Consider the following 17,163-nt stretch of genomic DNA (forward strand, 5'->3'; position numbering starts at 1 on the left):
AAAGAAATAAAATCAAAAGCAAATTATATGTAACACTGTGTGTTGAAACAACAGAACTGAGAATCACGAATATTTGAGTATTCACTGAGTTCAGGTGAGATGTTTTGCAAAGTGTTGTGGGTAATACCAAGAAAATCAAAATGCCATCTTTGTGTTCATGTTGCATGAAGTAGGTGAGAAAGAAGGTATATAACAAAAGATAGCGCAAGATGAGTTCCTTCCCCAGTATGAGTGCCTAGATATTCTGAGGACTGCTTTAGCTAGGAGATTGAGGGAAGTCTTCATGATAGGGTACATAAAAAGACTCAGAGGTATGTGTAGGTAGGTTGGAGTCAGAGGGGAGTATGATAGGCAAAGATTGTCTTTAGAGTACTTTGCAACTTCACAAAGACAAGGATTTGTGCCACTTGCCACTATATTCATCATGACTACAGCCAGGCATAGGTTCTCAGTGATATCCTTTGCATAAGCGAAAAGTCAAAGTTTGATCAGTAATATAACATTCTAATCTGACTAAACAGCTTATGAATCCCAGGGTTCCGTTTGTGAAATAATAGCTGTTATATGTTTCCCTGCTGTATTAGCTCCCTGGACATGCTGATGAAATAAGTTTTTCAACAATAGCCTCAGAAGATTGATTGTTTCTTGGGTACAGAGCCCTGTACTGATTGCTGAGCTGAAGACAAAGACAAAATCTCTGCCAGTCAACATTTTAGTGATTCCTTTGGGAAGTGATTCCTTTATTAGCTTTTAATAAATTGTGTATTTACGTAGATCCAGACACTTAACTCTGTTTGTGTGACCCTTACACTAATTCTAGAGTGATGATGGATAATTTGAATTATGATTCTCCCTCTATAACTACTGGGATTCAGAAGTGAGGTGAAGTGAAAGAACTTGTCACTGGCATTATAGCCCAGGAGTTGCAGAGAAAATCAATGCTTCTCCATCTTGATGCAGTTTTCTTTCTACTCACATAGGCTGGGGCCCTTTGAGGCTTCTGTGAGAAGTTTGATAAATCTAGAAGGTAGTGCTTGCTGCTGTAATTAAGGTGAGCATATTAGGGTTATGCTCTTCTGGGAAAAAGGAAAACACAAAACAAAATAAACAACATCTGAGGCTCTCCTGCTTTGTGCATTGACTTGAGGGTTTCAAAGTGTACTGAGGCTTACATGAGTTAAGGTTTCTGCTTTTCTTGAGTTTCTGGAAATACCAGGATTAAAATTTGCATTTTTCTACCCTTAATTGGAATTCTTGTTGAATTCCTTCTGATTAGTTATTCTGAATACAACCATTTTTAATTTACAATATGTAAAACCCATCCTTCCATATCTTCTTCTCTAATGATTTCTTCACTAAATTGCCTCAGCACATTTGGGCAAATAAATCTTGAGTTATTTGGATTATGCTGAAATGTAAGGGCAAGATTTACCTTTGGAAAAGTATCAAATATTTGTCCTTACTTGATTTCTCTCTTTCCATTTTCAGCTTCCCATTAAAGTGCTCACTTCTCCCACCTTTCCCTCCCTTTTATTTTCTACCTCCAGTAGTGCATATAAAAACAAAATTAGATAAACAATCAGTTAACATTATTTACTGTGGACTTGATATGTGTCAAGTACTTTGCTCTTCGCATCAACTATTTATTACTGTGTAACATATTTCCACAAACTACGTGACTTTAAAAACATACATTAGTTTTCTCACACTTTCTGTAGGTCAGCAGTCCACCAGGCACACCTTAGCTGGGTCATTTGCTCGGTGTCTTATCAGGTGGAAACCTAGATATCAGCTGGGCTGCAATCACATATAGTATTCAGTGTGCTCTTCCAAGTTCACATAAGCTTGCCAGAATCCATTCATTGTGGTTATATGGCCAAGATCCCTGTTGTTTGCTAGCTCTTAGCTGAGAATCACTCTCAGCTCTCAGATGTTACCCTCGGGTCTTTGCCACATGTCCTTTTCCTCTCAGGACATGATAACTAGCTTCTTCAAGACACTGGACAATCAAATGCAGATGCTCTGGATTTGTTTACAGACTCATGATAAGATCAGTCCACCCACCATAATGCGTCTTTTGATGAATTCAGTCTACTGATTAGGGACCTTAATTACATATGCAAAATACCTTCCTCTTTCACATATATTGGAACTCCACCATGGAAGTGAAATCGCATCTTATCCATAAATTTTTTAACACACTGAAGAAGAGGAGGTTATAGTGGCTGTATGTCTCAGAGAACAGGAATATTGGGGCAATCTTAGAATTCTGTCTACTAAAGCTATGTAGTGGGGCTATACCTGTGAGTAAACAATCATGATCCTTGCTCTGATAACACTTGCATTTACTGGGGAAGCCAGAAAATCATGAATAGGTATTCTTTTTTATTAAGCACAATGGTAACACAGATTCATATGAAAAATACTAATGGAAGGGCATAGTTAGATGAGATGACATTTATACAAAGGAATATGAAAGCTATAGAGATACAGTCACATAGAAATCTGGAGAAATAACTTTCTATGTGGACAGATCAGCAATTCTGAAGCATGGAATTGAAAAGACCTTGGTCTTTTGAAGAACAATCATGAGGCTGGGATAGTGGTGGCAAAGTGAAAAATGAAATGAGAGCTGACAGGTAGTCAGGGACTCAGAAACCATGGCAAGAAGCTTTGGAAATGGGAAACTAGAGTGTACTTAATCAGGAGAAAAATACAATCTGCTTTGTTTTAAGATCAATCTGTATGGAAACGGGATCATAGAAGTTCAGAAGAAGTTGAGAAGCTAAATGGGAAACGACTGCACTAAGACAGTTCAGTAAAGAGGACATGATGGGCCAGATGACAGTGGTGGTGATGGAGTTGAGTAAAAGGAAATGGAGTTGAAATTTATTTTGGAGATAGGACAGGAGTTGCTGATAAATGGAATGTGGTGCCTCAGTAGGGCCATTCCAATTTTAAAAGGTTAATCACCTTGCTTCAAGTCACAAAGTTAATAAGTATCTGAGGTAGTTTGTGGATGCAGCTAGTTTAGCTCCACATCTGCTCTTCTTTTTCTAGACTTCTAATTCTTTGCTAAAATAATAATATGAGTCAGGAATTAGACAGCGTTCATTTAGAATGCTGATGATATACTTCCAGTCAACATTTTTTTTTCTCTCTTAATAAAATTGCAAGAAGAGGTAGTGGGGAGTTGCCCAATAGGCCTGGCTCATCACTATCTTTATTGCAAATCAAAGTAGGATGAAGCTTAGAGACACAGTCTTTTAGAGTAGAATTAGAACCAGAAAATCACCTGAATCGGCTGGTAACAATACTTTCAGGAGACCAGTTATTGGAAGTTTACCAAAGGAATTCACAATGGGGTTCTGAGTACTAGTTTACATTGTATCTTGTTTTAAGATATGATTTCAGTAGGGCCTCATTGTTTTCAGGATACATGGTCTGAGATGTTAATTTATTTATAAGTGACTCAGATTTGAAAATTTCACCACGTCAATCTCCCCCCTCCCCACAAATCTATGTTTTGGCTAAGCATGGAAGAGTATTTAAAATCTTCTATGTTTTGGTATGTTTTCTTATCCTTCTTCACATTGTTTCCTTCCAGACCAGCATTAGCAGTTGGATTTCTCCAGAGAAAGTGGGTTTTTAAAATTTTTTAATTTTTGCCAAGAAAGCTCTTTTTAAAAAACCAAACAGGAATTGATGCATTTTTATGATCAATGGACAGCAGTATTTGATGGTCAACTAAGTCCACTCACTAGTCATACTGGTCTTACAGCTATTCCTTCAAACCAAATGGATTATTTTAAATTATGGATTTTCAGGACCATTCAAATTGTAAGACTCAGGAAAGGTAAGTATTAATGAGATACTGTATTAACAAAAGTATTTGACATTTGTACTTTAATTATTGACATGGGCTGATTTTCTTTCTGGAGTGTGTAACCGTCTCTTTCCTTCTTTCTTTCGAAAGAGAATCGTAATTGCAGGCCAAGTCTCTGGAAGAATCAGTTTATAGGTGTTTGGTTTTGTCAATCTATACATACTGTTTCCCAAACTTCCATCATGTAGGAGATTTTTATTAAATGTAGAAAATTCCATACTTTTTTTTCCTGCTGGAAATTCAGTAGTACTGAGTTAGGACTTAAGAATCTGTACCTTTAACAAACACTCAAAGTGTTCTTATCACCAAGAGATACTGTGAAAGTTTAAGAAATACTTTGAAGTGAGGGGAAACTCCACTCTTTGCCCAATATGCAATGCTTTCAACAAGAGAAAGACGACAACTGAAATATGAAAGAGTCTTAAACAATGTCTCATTGTAGCGACTGTGGATTCTTCATCAAGCATCTGGTTTATTTTGGTTGGCATTTGGAAATTACTGGGTTGGTTTATTCCTACTGTGAGTAACACAGTTAGTACTTCCTCCCGTCTCTGAGCCCCTCTCTTCACCCTTAAACCTGTATCTATGATAAAAGAGCTCAAGATATGTGTGGTCAGAAGGAAAATGGCACTGGGGTTAATTTCCAGGGTGACTTTACTATAAATTCAAATGGCTGTTAGAGTAACTGAAACAGTTACTTTGGCATGCTTACCTCAGACTAAGCAGGAATGCTGTTTTTATTACTGTATTTGATATGCTCAAGAAGCTAGAGAAAAGATTAGAGAACTTGGAGAACTATAAGAAAAGAGATACAAATCAAGTTTTAGGAGGTAAATACTATAATCTCTAAGATAAAAAATACGCTGAATGGTTATTGACAGCAGATTAGATGGTGCAGAAGAAAAGATTAGTGAACTTGAAAATACAGTAATAGATAATACTTAAAAAGAAATGCTGATGGGATAAACACTAATAAACAAACAAGCAAATGATTTGAAAGTGTTGTGGGAAAATTTTGAGGACCAATACACTTGTGACTGCAGTTGAGAAACATGAGTGCAGAAAAATTATTTGAGAAAATAATAGCTAAAATATTTTAAATTTAGTGAAAAGTATAAACCCACAGATGTAAGTAGCTCAACAAGCTACAAGCATAAGAAAGATGAAGGAAATCTATCCAAGACATATCACATCAAATTAGTCAAAACCAGTGATAAAAAGAAAATCTTAAAGCAGATAGAGAAAAAGGACACATCATGTACAGAACAGTGAGAAGGTTGACAGTTGGTTTCTTTGGAACACAATACAAAAGACAGTAGAGCCACAACTTCAAAGAATCAAAAGAAAAACCCTATCAGCCTTGAACTCCATACTTAGTGAAAATATTTCAAAAAGGAAGGTGAAATAAAGACTTTCATGTCCTTATTAATTCATTGTTTGATTTTTTTCAGTGAAAGCATTAATTTTTATGGAATCTTTTTTAAACAAGATAGACACTCTGGTCTTTCTTTTAGAAAATTAAATTGACATCTTATTTTTATAAGTGAGAAGAGAAAAAACATTTCAGTGACGCTAAAAGAAAAAATTAATATTTTTGGCATTGTGTTTGTGTTTGTCTAACATAAAGTATACATTTTATTTTTGGCTTAGATCTCTGGTGAGATCATGGACTCCGGGATAAGTGGCTTAAAAACCAGTCTGCCATTCCCTATAGAGAAACTTAAGAGTAAAAGATCCAACTGCCACAACCTTATTGAGCTTCAAGTCTCCACTTGTTACACATTCTCTGGGAAGTAATGCCTTCTAGGTTATACACATCAGATACTAAATAACTCCTAAAGAGGTTCATCAACTGCAGGAGGCATTAATGCACTGATCTTGCAACAGCTGGAAAAAGTTGCAAGGTAAAGGGGAGCACGCACAGCAAATTTTGTGACACATACTGTGGGTTCAAAATTTTAATATCACTGGTAGTTTCTAAGCCATGAATACATCAATACATGCATCATTTCTGTAAGCATTTATTAAGCACCTGCCGTGTGGCAGCCACCATGTGGCATTCAATTTTTAAAAACCCAGTTAAGAGTATCATGGATAGCCAGGCTCGGTGGCTCAACTTGTAATCCCGCGCCTTTGGGAGGCTGAGGTGAGTGGATTGCCTGAGCCCGCGGGTTCAAGACCCGCCTGGGCAGCGAGACCTCAGCTCTACAATAAATCAAAAAATCAGCAGGGCATGGTAGCGCATGCCTGTAATTCTGACTACTTGGAAGGCTGAGGTGGAAGGATCGCTGGAGCCCAGCACGTCGAGGGTGCGGTGGCCGGGAGGGGCCACTGCACTCCAGTCTGGGCGACAGAGTGAGACTCCAACTCAAAAAAAAAAAAAGAGTATCATAGATTAGGTTACAGGATGTAAGAGATATACTTGCAAAACAATTACAATACAATTAGGTAAGTACTAATAGAGTTCACCAAAGAGTTGTTAGTTGAACACTAACTATATATCAGGGACCTGTAGGCAGGAGAGACCAAGAAAAAAACTCTATAAAACTTAAAATATAACTTATAAGGTGCTATGGTAACAAAGAGAAAGGAGTCTATCTTTTTGCCTTGAACAGTTTTGAGCTATCACAATTTGTTTGGTGGATCTGACTTCCAATATTTCTCAAACAGGAAACAACCTGTACTGCTGCTGGTCTGCCTTATTTATTTTGGTAAGAAACCTTTTTGGGCTGGGCACAGTGGCTCACACCTGTATTCCTAACACTTTGGGAGGTTGAAGTGGGAGGATTGCTTGAGCCCTGGAGTTTGAGATCAGCCTGAGCAAGACAGTGAGAACTTGTCTCTACAGAGAAAAAAAATAGTTGGGTGTGGTGGTGTGTACTTGTAGTCCCAGTTACTCTGACTAAGGTGGAAGGATCACCTGCGCCCAGGAGATCAAGGTTGCAGTGAGCTGTCATCATGCCACTACACTCCAGCCTAGGTGACAGAGTGAGACCCCCTACTTAAATACGATGCAAAACAAACAAACAAACAAAATCTTTTGTTGAGCTCAGTCATGATGTATAAAATAAGATATGCATTCCTTATCTGATACTGAGTTTGCTATTGTAGTGGTAACTCAATTATTTGAGTGGTATAAACAATATGTGGGTCTGGAAGAAATATTAGAAGTTATTTAACTTATCCCACGTTAAAGATAAGGAGACTGAGAACCAACAACCACTTGAATGTCACTTAATGGCAGAGTTGGAATAAGGATACCTTGTGTCTTCCTGCAATGCATCCCAGCCTCCAGGAGCATGGGCATAAAATAGAGAGGAAGAGAAATAAGTATGAAAGACATCAGGATCATTTACTTTGAATGTCTGACTTGAGAAGCCTAGATATAGTGACTCAAGAATATAAAAAAATGATAAAAAGATGTAAAATAAAGGTAGAAGATAAGACTGTTAGAGGGTCTGGAAAAGGGAACAGAGAAAGTGCAGGGAAGATAACTTCTAAACTGTCAGGTCTGTATGATATGAATTTTCAAAACAAAGGGACCCATTGAGTTGCCACACAATGAATGAAGAAAATTTTCACACTTCAGTCCACCTCATTGTGAAGTTTTAGAGCAGTAGCAATAAGAAGGTCATGAAAGCTTCTCAAGATTAAAGAGTCCCAAAGAATGCAAAATTGGAATGACCTTGGGTTTTTCAAGAGCAACACTGCAATCTGAACCCTGGAATCCAAAAAATGCAGGATTTCTTCAAAATTCTGAGGAAAAATTATTTCCATTTGAAAATCTTATACTAAACCAGATGACCCATCAAGTTTGATGGCAGAAAACAAGAAATTCTTACACATATAAGGTCTCATTAAATTTGCCTTTGAGGGACTTCTTTCTTGAAAAGTAGTGAGAATGTGCTCTCTTAAATCAAGGGAGTAAGGCAAGAAAAAGAAAGATATGGAATTCAGGAAACAGCGGCTCCAATTTCAGAAATGGCAAAGAAACGAAGATTTCCAGAATGCTTAAGACCTGTGTAGCAGGACCTGACAACTCTAGATTATAGCTGGAAAAAGAAGGATACTTGTAGTTGTCTACAGTAAAAATTATAAAATAAAATTATCTCTAAATGTTTCTGATCTAGGCCCTTGCCCACTTGCTCCCCTTCCCCACAGGATATGACTAAATTGGTGTAGTTGAGGAATTCTGACCCTGGCTTATGCCTTTTCTCCTACATTATGGATTAGGAAACCAAGGCATAGGCTACTAAAAATATTCTTATTTCAGGCATCGTGATCCATGGACTCCCATTGAACTGCTCACTCCAGAGATCTATAATTAAAACATGATATTAAAATAGCTCTTCACTGCTAAATGCACCAGAATTAGAAACATCCTATATAAATTTAAAGATATTATGGAAGATCAAGAATCACTCTCTTGAGAGTAAATGAGTGGATTTTGGATTATGCTAGATTTATATCTGAAGATATAACTAACAGAACTTTTAAAATATAAATCTAATCAACACCACTAATTTTGAGGAATGGAAGAAAAGAAAACTAAAATATATTGGTCATCTAAAATAATGTCAAGTCTTGTGCTCAACATGTAATTCTAACAATCTTTGTATGCTTTTGCAAAAGTGATGGAAAGTTTTGGGGGAACCTGTCCCAAAACTTTGTGCTGCTGTTATTTCATTGGTTTTCCCAACTCCAGAGATACTGATTGACCATTTGCTAGGCATTCTGAACCATGGCAGAAAAGAGACAACGTTGGGAGAGAAGGCATATATTCAAACAGGGAAGGTAAATCCGAGGGATGATTAAGGAGATTACAATTTTTCCAGAGAAGTTGTGGGACATAGACTTTTTACTGCACCCATAATTCTAACATAGATTAGTCTGACTCCATTACTTAAGTAATTGGCAGATGTTTTTATGAAGTCTCCTCTTCCACCTCCTCTTCCTTTTTCTTCTTTGTACAGCTAACACAATAGGTCTAGTGAAGTTAAGTTACTTGCCCAAGTTCACACATGTAATAAGTTCTAGAGCTTAGATTTGATTCTGTCTGATTAAAGGTCCTATATTTTGCTTACTGTAGTAAGTAACAGTTATAGTTCTTATAACTTCTTGAAGTACTGATCCTTCCATAGTTTCTTTATTTTTGTCTTTTTCTTGGGAAGCATAACCACCAATCAGTCCTGAACTAGCTTCTAGACCTTTTTATATGAAAGAGAAAACAATTTAGCTTAAATCACAAATATTTGGGGCTTTTGTTTATTTTGCTAAGGATTGTTTTGGCTATTTGTGGTCATTTATGTTTCCATACGAATTTCTGTATTGTCATTTCCTGGTCTGAGTAGAATGATGTTTGTAACTAAGTGGGTATTGCGTTGAGTCTGTAGATTGCCTTTGGTAGGATGGACATCCTAATAATGTTGATTCTTCCTATCCATGAGCATGGAATATTTTTTCATTTGTTTGTGTCTTCTTAGATTTCTTTGAGCAGTGTTTTGCAATTCTCGTTGTAAAGGTCTTTCACTTCTCCTGTTAGGAAGATGCTGAGGTATTTCATTTTTTTGGTGGCTATTATGAATGGGATTGTACGTTTAATTTGGGTCTCTGCCTGCTTGTTGTTGGTGTATAGGAATGCAACTGTTTATTTTGTACACTGAGACTTTAACAAAGTCTTTTATCGGTGCAAGCAGCTTTTTGACAGATTCTCTTGGATTTTCAAGGTATAGGATCATATCATCAGCAGAGAGGGATAACTTGACTTCCTCTTTTCCTATTTGTATACCCCTGATTTCCTTCTCTTGTCTAATTGCCCGAGTTGACTTCCAACGCAATGTTGAACAAGAGGGGTGAGAGTGGGCAGTCTCTTTTAGTTCTAGTTTTCAGGGAAATGTTTCCAGTTTTTGTCCATTTAGCAATAATGTTAGCTGTGGGTTTATCATAGATGACACTATTTTGAGGTATGTTCCTTCTATACCTAGGTGTTTGAAGGTTTTTATTAAGAAGGGATGCTGGATTTTATCAAAAGCTTTTTCTGCATCTAGTGATATAATCATGTGGTTCTTGTTTTTGCATCTGTTGATGTATTTAATGACATTTATGGTCTTGCAAATGTTGAACCAGCCCTGCATCCTGGGGATGAAGTCATGGTGGTTGATTTTTGAGATGTGTTTTTGGATTCAATTTGCTAGAATCTTGTTGAGGGTTTTTGCATCTATGTTCACAAGGGATATTGGCCTGTAGTTCTCTCTTTTTTTTTTTTTTTGATCTTTATCTGTTTGGGGTATCAGTGTGGTGTTAGCTTCGTAAAATGATTTGGGAGAATTCCATCTTTCTCCCCAAAGATGGGTAGAAAGGAGGTGGTATCAACTCTTCCTTGTATATTTTGTAGAATTCTGCTTGAAAGCCATCTGGTCCAGGGCTTTTTTTTTTTTTTTTTTTGTAATTTTCTTTTGACAGAGTCAGTTTCCTCGGTTGTTATTGGTCTATTTTGTGTCTCAATGTCTTCTTGTTTTAACCTGGGGAGGTTGTGTGATGTCAGAAAGTCCTCCATTTCATCTAGGTTATCAAGTTTGTTTCCATATAGGTGTACAGAGTAATCTCTGAAAATCTTTTACATTTCTTTGGGGTCAGTTGTAATTTGGTCTTTTTTATTTCTGATTGTTTTTATTTGGGCTTTTTCTCTCTTTTTCTTGGTCATTCTGGCTAGGGACCCATTAATCTTGTGAATTCTTTCAAATAACCAGCCTTTTGTTTTGTTGATGTTTTCTATGATATTTTTGTCATCTATGCTTGTATTTGGGCTCTTATTTTTGTGATTTGGATTCTTCTGCTAAAGTTGGGGTTTGAGTGGTCTTCTCTTTCCAGCTCCCTTAGGTGATGATTGTTCCATTTTCTTGTGCACTTGTAGAATATAAACTCTCCTCTTAGAACTGATTTCATGGCATCCCAGAGGTTTTGGCAAAATGTTTCTTCATTTTCATTGTTTCCAGGAATCTTTCAATTTCTTCTTGGATTTCAGTGTTGACCCAGTCATTGTTCAGCATCATGCTGTTTAGTGTCCATATCTTTGTGGGCCTTAGGGAAATGTTGTTGGTGTTGATATATATTTTTATTCCACTGTGGTCTGAGAATGTGTATGACAAAATTTCAACCTTATGGAATTTGTTTATGCTTGATTTATGGCCAAAGATGTGATGGATCTTGGAGTATGTTCCATGTGATGATGAGTCGAATATATATTCTGTGGTTGTTTGGGTTGAATAATCTGTAAGTATCTACTAAATCCATCTGGTCAAGTGTCAAGTTTAGGTTCTGGATCTCCTTGTTGATTACTTGCCTTGATGATCTATCTAGGGCTGTCAGTCCCTTGCTATAATAGTGTTAGAGTCAATATCTTTTAGTTTATTTAATAGTTGCTTTATAAATGCTGGTGCTCCTGTGTTGGGTGCATATATGTTTAGGACGGATATTTTGTGTTGATGGATTGAACCTTTTATCATTATGTAGTATCCTTTTGCATCTTTCTAAATTGTTGATAGTTTGAAGGTTATTTTGTCTGATATTAAGATTGCAACTCCTGCCTTCTTCTGTGATCCATTTGCTGGAAACTCATTTTCCATTCTTTAACTTTGAGTCTGTGTGTGTCCCTTGTAGTGAGATGAACTTCCTGGGTGCAGCAAATAATGGGATCATTATTTCTTATCCAGTCCAATATTCTGTATCTTTTCAGTGGTACATTTAGTCCATTTACATTCAGGCTGATTATTGAAATGTGATTGCTTATCCTTGTCATAAGGTTCTTATAAAGTTTTTTCTTTGCTTTTCTTTTGGTTTTGGGGTTAATGTAGGTTTGTGTTCTCAAGTTTTCTGTTGTGCTGTATCCTTTTTTGATTCTGTGCTCTGCTGTTCTCTTGGAAGTGTGTAGTCATTTTTTTTTTCTTTCTTCTGTGCTTAATACCTTTTTAAGTGTCTCCTGTAGAGTTGATCTGGAAGCTGTATAATCTCTTAGGGATTGGATGTCTGAGAAGGGTTTTAATTCTCCATCACTGATGAAGCTGAGCTTGGCTGGATAGAAAATTCTTGGTTGAAATTGTTTTTCTTTGAGGACTTTGAATATAGGGCTCCAGTCCCTTCTTGCTTCTAGTGTTTCTGCTGATAGGTCTAATGCTATTCAGACTGGTTTTCCCCAGCAGGTAATTTGACCTTTCTCTCTAGCTGCCTTTAGTATTTCTTCTTTAGTGCCTACTTTGTGTAGGTGAATTGCTATGTGCCTAAGTGTTGGTCTTCTCATTTGAAGTCTTGTGGGGGTTCTCTGTATCTCTTGTGCTTGGCTGGTCACATTTCTGGTGAGATGGGGAAAGTTTTCTTGGATTACCTCCTGGAATAATTGTTCCAAGCTATTCTCATTTTCCCTTTCTTCTTCTATGATACCAGTCAGGCATAGGTTTGGCCTCTTGACATAATCACACATCTTTTGTAGGCTTTGTTCTTTTTTTCTGAGTCTTCTTTCTATGTTTTTTACAGATCAGGTTAATTTCATGTTAATTTCATGTTCTTTCTATGTTTTTTACAGATCAGGTTAATTTCATGTTCTTTCTATGTTTTTTACAGATCAGGTTAATCTTCAAGTTCTGAGATTCCTTCTTCAGCTAGATTAATTCTTCTTTCCATGCTTGTCATCTTGTTATTTATTTCCTGGTTAAAATTTTTTATTGCCAGAATCTCTGTTACAAGTTCTTTCAATGTTGCATCTTGTCTTTCTTGAGTCTTATTCACTCTTTCCAACCATTCCATAATTCCTGTTTTATTCTGGGGCCAGTCGTTGGTAACTTCCATTGTTTGGGGACCAAGGTCTGCTTTCTTAATTTTGTCTTTGCTAGACTTGGAATTGCCTGAGGTCTTCCTTTGGCTTTTCCTCTTTTGTGATAGATCTCTTGTTTTGCTCTTTAGTTCTGTTATTCAGTGTCAGTGGGAGAGGCTTTCCCTCTGATGTTTGCTCAATCGTCTATTCATCCCTGATCCAAGCTCTGGATTTGTTCTATTTTGAAATAGAATGGTGGATGGGAAGCTTTACTGTCTCTTGTAGTTTTTGAAATCCAAGTAAAGTGGGGAATGGGGCGCTAGGAACCAAATGTTACTTGCAAATTAAAATGTTCACTTATTGTGGTATGTGTTCCCTGAGATCCACTCCCCACCACCACTCTATATGAAGATGCAAAGCAGAAACCAACACACACTATAAAACAATCTAGAATAACAACAAAGCAAAACAAAACAAACCACAACTAAAGAAAACTCAAGAAAACTAAACACACACACACATGCCTAGTACAAAGTGAATAGAGAAGGAAGACAAAAAGATCGAAGGGGGAGAATAAGAAAAAAGAAAAAAAGGGGGGATTCAGGTGGAACCCTCACATATATATTGACATACCCCTTAAACTATAAAAAAAGAATATTAAAAAAACCCCAGAAGAACAAAGCAAAAACCAACAACAAAATCAAAAGATGAACACTCAGTCATTCACATACACACATAAGCAGAGAATGACAAATAAAAGAAGAAAGAAACAGAAAAAGAAAAGAGAAAAAGTTAGAGATGCAGCTCATAGCCTTACACTCACATTCATGCACAAGGAAAAGTATTTTAATAATAGATGAACTAACAGACAGAAAATTTTTTAAAATTAAAAAGTAACTGAAAATTAAAAAAAAAGAACAACAACAACAAACTGTCCTCTTGTGGTAGGTTCTGTAATTGTTCCTCTAATCAGATCTCTCCTGCTCTCTCTCCTCAGGGAACGAAGCAGGGAAGGTGGAGGGGCAGTGGATGTGGGTGGGACTGCAGTCCTCTCCTTCCACTCTTGTATGGTCAGGGAGATCTCTGGTGGGGATGCACAAGATAGTCTCTTCCCCAGGTATGCACTCTCACGAGGTTGCTCCAGACAGGTTTATCCTGAAATGGGGTTCTCCTATTGCAACTGATGTGAAGGCTCCATCTGGGTTTGTCCTTCTCAGTTGTGTCCCAGTTGTGTGGGTCTGATGTTCAGAGGATTGCTGAGGAGGAGGGGGTTTGGATCAGCCCCAGACTCACTGCTGATCTCTTTGGAGTTCTTTCTCGTCTTTTTCTGACCACACACTGTCTCACAGCTGGATTAGGGTAGGGGTTGGGGTGTCTGGAGCTCAGCATTCATCAGGTCTTCTGAAGTTTGTGCTCTCAGGATATTTCCTCTGGAACACTATCAAGCCCTGAGTAGTTGATTTGCCATTCACAGAGATCAGATCTCTGGACTCTGTCTGCAGTCCCTTGCAGCTCCCTACCAAGTGTTTGTTTTTTTTAACCCTTCTTTCTGACATACTTCCAATATCTCCATTATTTTATTCTTTCAGTAAATATTTATGGAGAACCTACTCTATGCCTAGCACTGGGCTAGTTGCTGGTGAAAGAGGGGTGAGGAATAATAGACACATGTTTAGTGGAACACTCACTGGGAACTGTTAAAGAAAGTAATTTGGTTTTCAGGGTAATAAGGACATTATTCATTAACCAACATATAAATAAGATTCCTAAAAATCAGATTAGTAAAATGTCAGCTGGGTGTGGCATTGCAGAAGTTAGACATAGGGCCATGAATTGAGCTTTCCTTGTTGGAGATACTTCACTTCTGGGGATCAGTGAAGGTTGAAACTGTAAACCAAGCTGGAATAGGGTAGTCAAATAAGATAAATTTATTTCTTTTTAATGTTGCCTCAGTCTTCGGGTCCAAGGACATGGATATCCAATGCCAATGGTGACCTGAGAGTTCCCATTCTGCCTGTGTACACCACCCTTTTTCTTTGATCTTTTGGAAAGGAAGAGAAAGCTCATTACTTAGTTCTCCTCAAACAGTAAGCCTACTATATGCTTCTGGGAGAACTTATAGAATTCATCTTTGACAGCTAAGTAGGTGAGATATTACAAGTTAGAATAACTTTATGTCACCAAGATCATATCAGATATTCTCAGCCAAGAGCTGCCATTCAGTCTATGGGGGGAAATATCCACAAAGCTATCGGTAGCTCAAGAATAAAGGAAGAAGGAAAGAGAGAAAGAGCTCAATACCCAGCATCTTTAGCCAAAAGTATCTACTGTCAAGATATTGTTCAAATAGCCATAATCTCAGAAAGGGAAGGAAATGGAGTCAGGAGAAAGGTGAAAAGGGACAGGAGAAAACACAGGGCACCTCACGTTCTTCAGGAAGGTGACATTTATTCAACAGGTCATTCATTCTACAAATATTTATTGAATACCTATTATGTGCCATGCATTGCACTAGGCATTAAGGATGTAATGAAGTCCAGACATAATCCCTGTCCCATGAATCTCACAAATAAGGAAAATGTGAAACAGTCCAGAGAGAACCTAGGAGGTTGAGGCGGTTGCATAAAAAGACAAAGAAAAAAGACATTTTTTGACTGCCTGTATTTATTTTAATCTCTGCAAAAACTGTGGAAGATATTATTATTTTCATTGTCTTCATTTTAAGATATGAGATCTGGGTTCACAAAGTTTATTAACTGCCCCAAAATATCTGTTAAGTAGAAAAACAACCACAACAGAATTCTAACCTAGGTTAGTCTAACTACATTATTTAAGTAATTGGTGGTTGGATGAATGCCATGCCTTTCTTGGTTTATCACAAATAAGGTTCTATCTTGGGCTGACTTTTCTCTGAAACCCAGCCCAAATATGTCACTCAAGTATTCTGAGGAATAAAACTAATTTTTAATATTAGCTACATTCAAATATTGTGAAGAGGTTAAATCTTCCATTATATATTTAAAAACTTAGAAATCAAAGTCATTGGAAAGGCATTAGAAATATTTGGTTTATGCTTTTGCTAATTTAATTAGGCTGCATTTTATGGCCACATCTTTGAAGCTAGAAAATGGCTGCTAAGAATCTTTACCACTCACAGTTGATGATTTGCAACTCTGAATTTTTTTTCCTTATTGCAAAGCAAGGGAACAGATTTTCATAATTCAATAAAATGAGACAATAATAATATATAAAACTTGCATATTGTTAGCCACAGTTGTGTTTTTCATTATAATATAAAATATCACTTTAATCCTCCCAACATCATTCTGAAGTAGTCCTTATTAGCATCATTTCCATCTTACGTATGAAGAAATTCTGACTCAACCAGGTTGAGTAACTTCCTCCAGACCACACAGTTAACAAATGACAGAGCTATGTAGAATTTGAACCTAAGGAATTTTAAACTTTAATTTTATTAATTTAATTTAATTTTAGATTCAAAGGGTACATATGAAGATTTTTTCCATTGGTCGTAGGTATGTTGCGTGATGGTAAGGTTTGGGCTTCTGATGAGCCTGCCTTCTGAGCTTCCTTCAGGGCCTTCCCCTCCACACCCCCATTGAGAGCATGGTACCCAACAGGTGGTTTTTAAACTCTTATTCTTCCTCTCTTCCTTCTCCCTTTAGGTGTCCGCAGTGTCTATTGTTTCTATCCTTGTGCCCATGTGTGTCTTGTGTCTAGTTCCCACCTACGAGTGAGAACGTGCAGTATTCAAGTTTCTGTTTCCATGATAATTCACCAAGAAAGTGGCCTCTAGCTGCATGCATGTTACTGCAAATGACATGATTACGCCCTTGAACCTAAGCAATTTTTATACTAGAGCTTAGTCAATGTTCTTCAGCCTTCCTCATAGAAAGAGAAAGTTTTCTGCCTTTGATTCAATTATGTTAAAGAGTACTGACAAATACAGTTCTGGGAAGTAGGTTAAAAGTAAAAGATCACTTCCCTCTTGTCCTATCATTCATTCTTGTCCTATCATCTTTAGAAATGAGCACCTCTGTGGAAATTGCCATAATCAGGTCAGGTTTGGGAACTCTCCAGTCCAAGGTGTCAAAGGGAATCTTATGGAGTGACAGACTCTTGTCCTCAAGTTCAGCAGGATTATGTCTCCCTGAGAGGGATTCTGGTTTTATCCTGTGCCACTGGGTATTTGTGTGCAGTATTATTATGTTTTTCTTTTTATCTACAAATAATAACATACCTAGAATATTTTTCCATGCTAGTATAGAAAAGTGATTTTAGCCAGGCTCGGTGGCTCAGCCTATAATCCCGTGCTTTGGGAGGCTGAGATGAATGGAATGCCTGAGCCTGCGAGTTTGAGACCCACCTGGGCAACTTGGCAAGACCTCATCTCTACAATAAAAATTAAAAAAAAAAATTAGCTGAGCGTGGTAGCGTGTGCCTGTAGTTC

The sequence above is a fragment of the Carlito syrichta genome, unplaced genomic scaffold (assembly GCF_000164805.1).
Source record: "Carlito syrichta isolate Samal-C Ts95f unplaced genomic scaffold, Tarsius_syrichta-2.0.1 Scaffold84598, whole genome shotgun sequence".
NCBI lineage: Eukaryota > Metazoa > Chordata > Mammalia > Primates > Tarsiidae > Carlito > Carlito syrichta.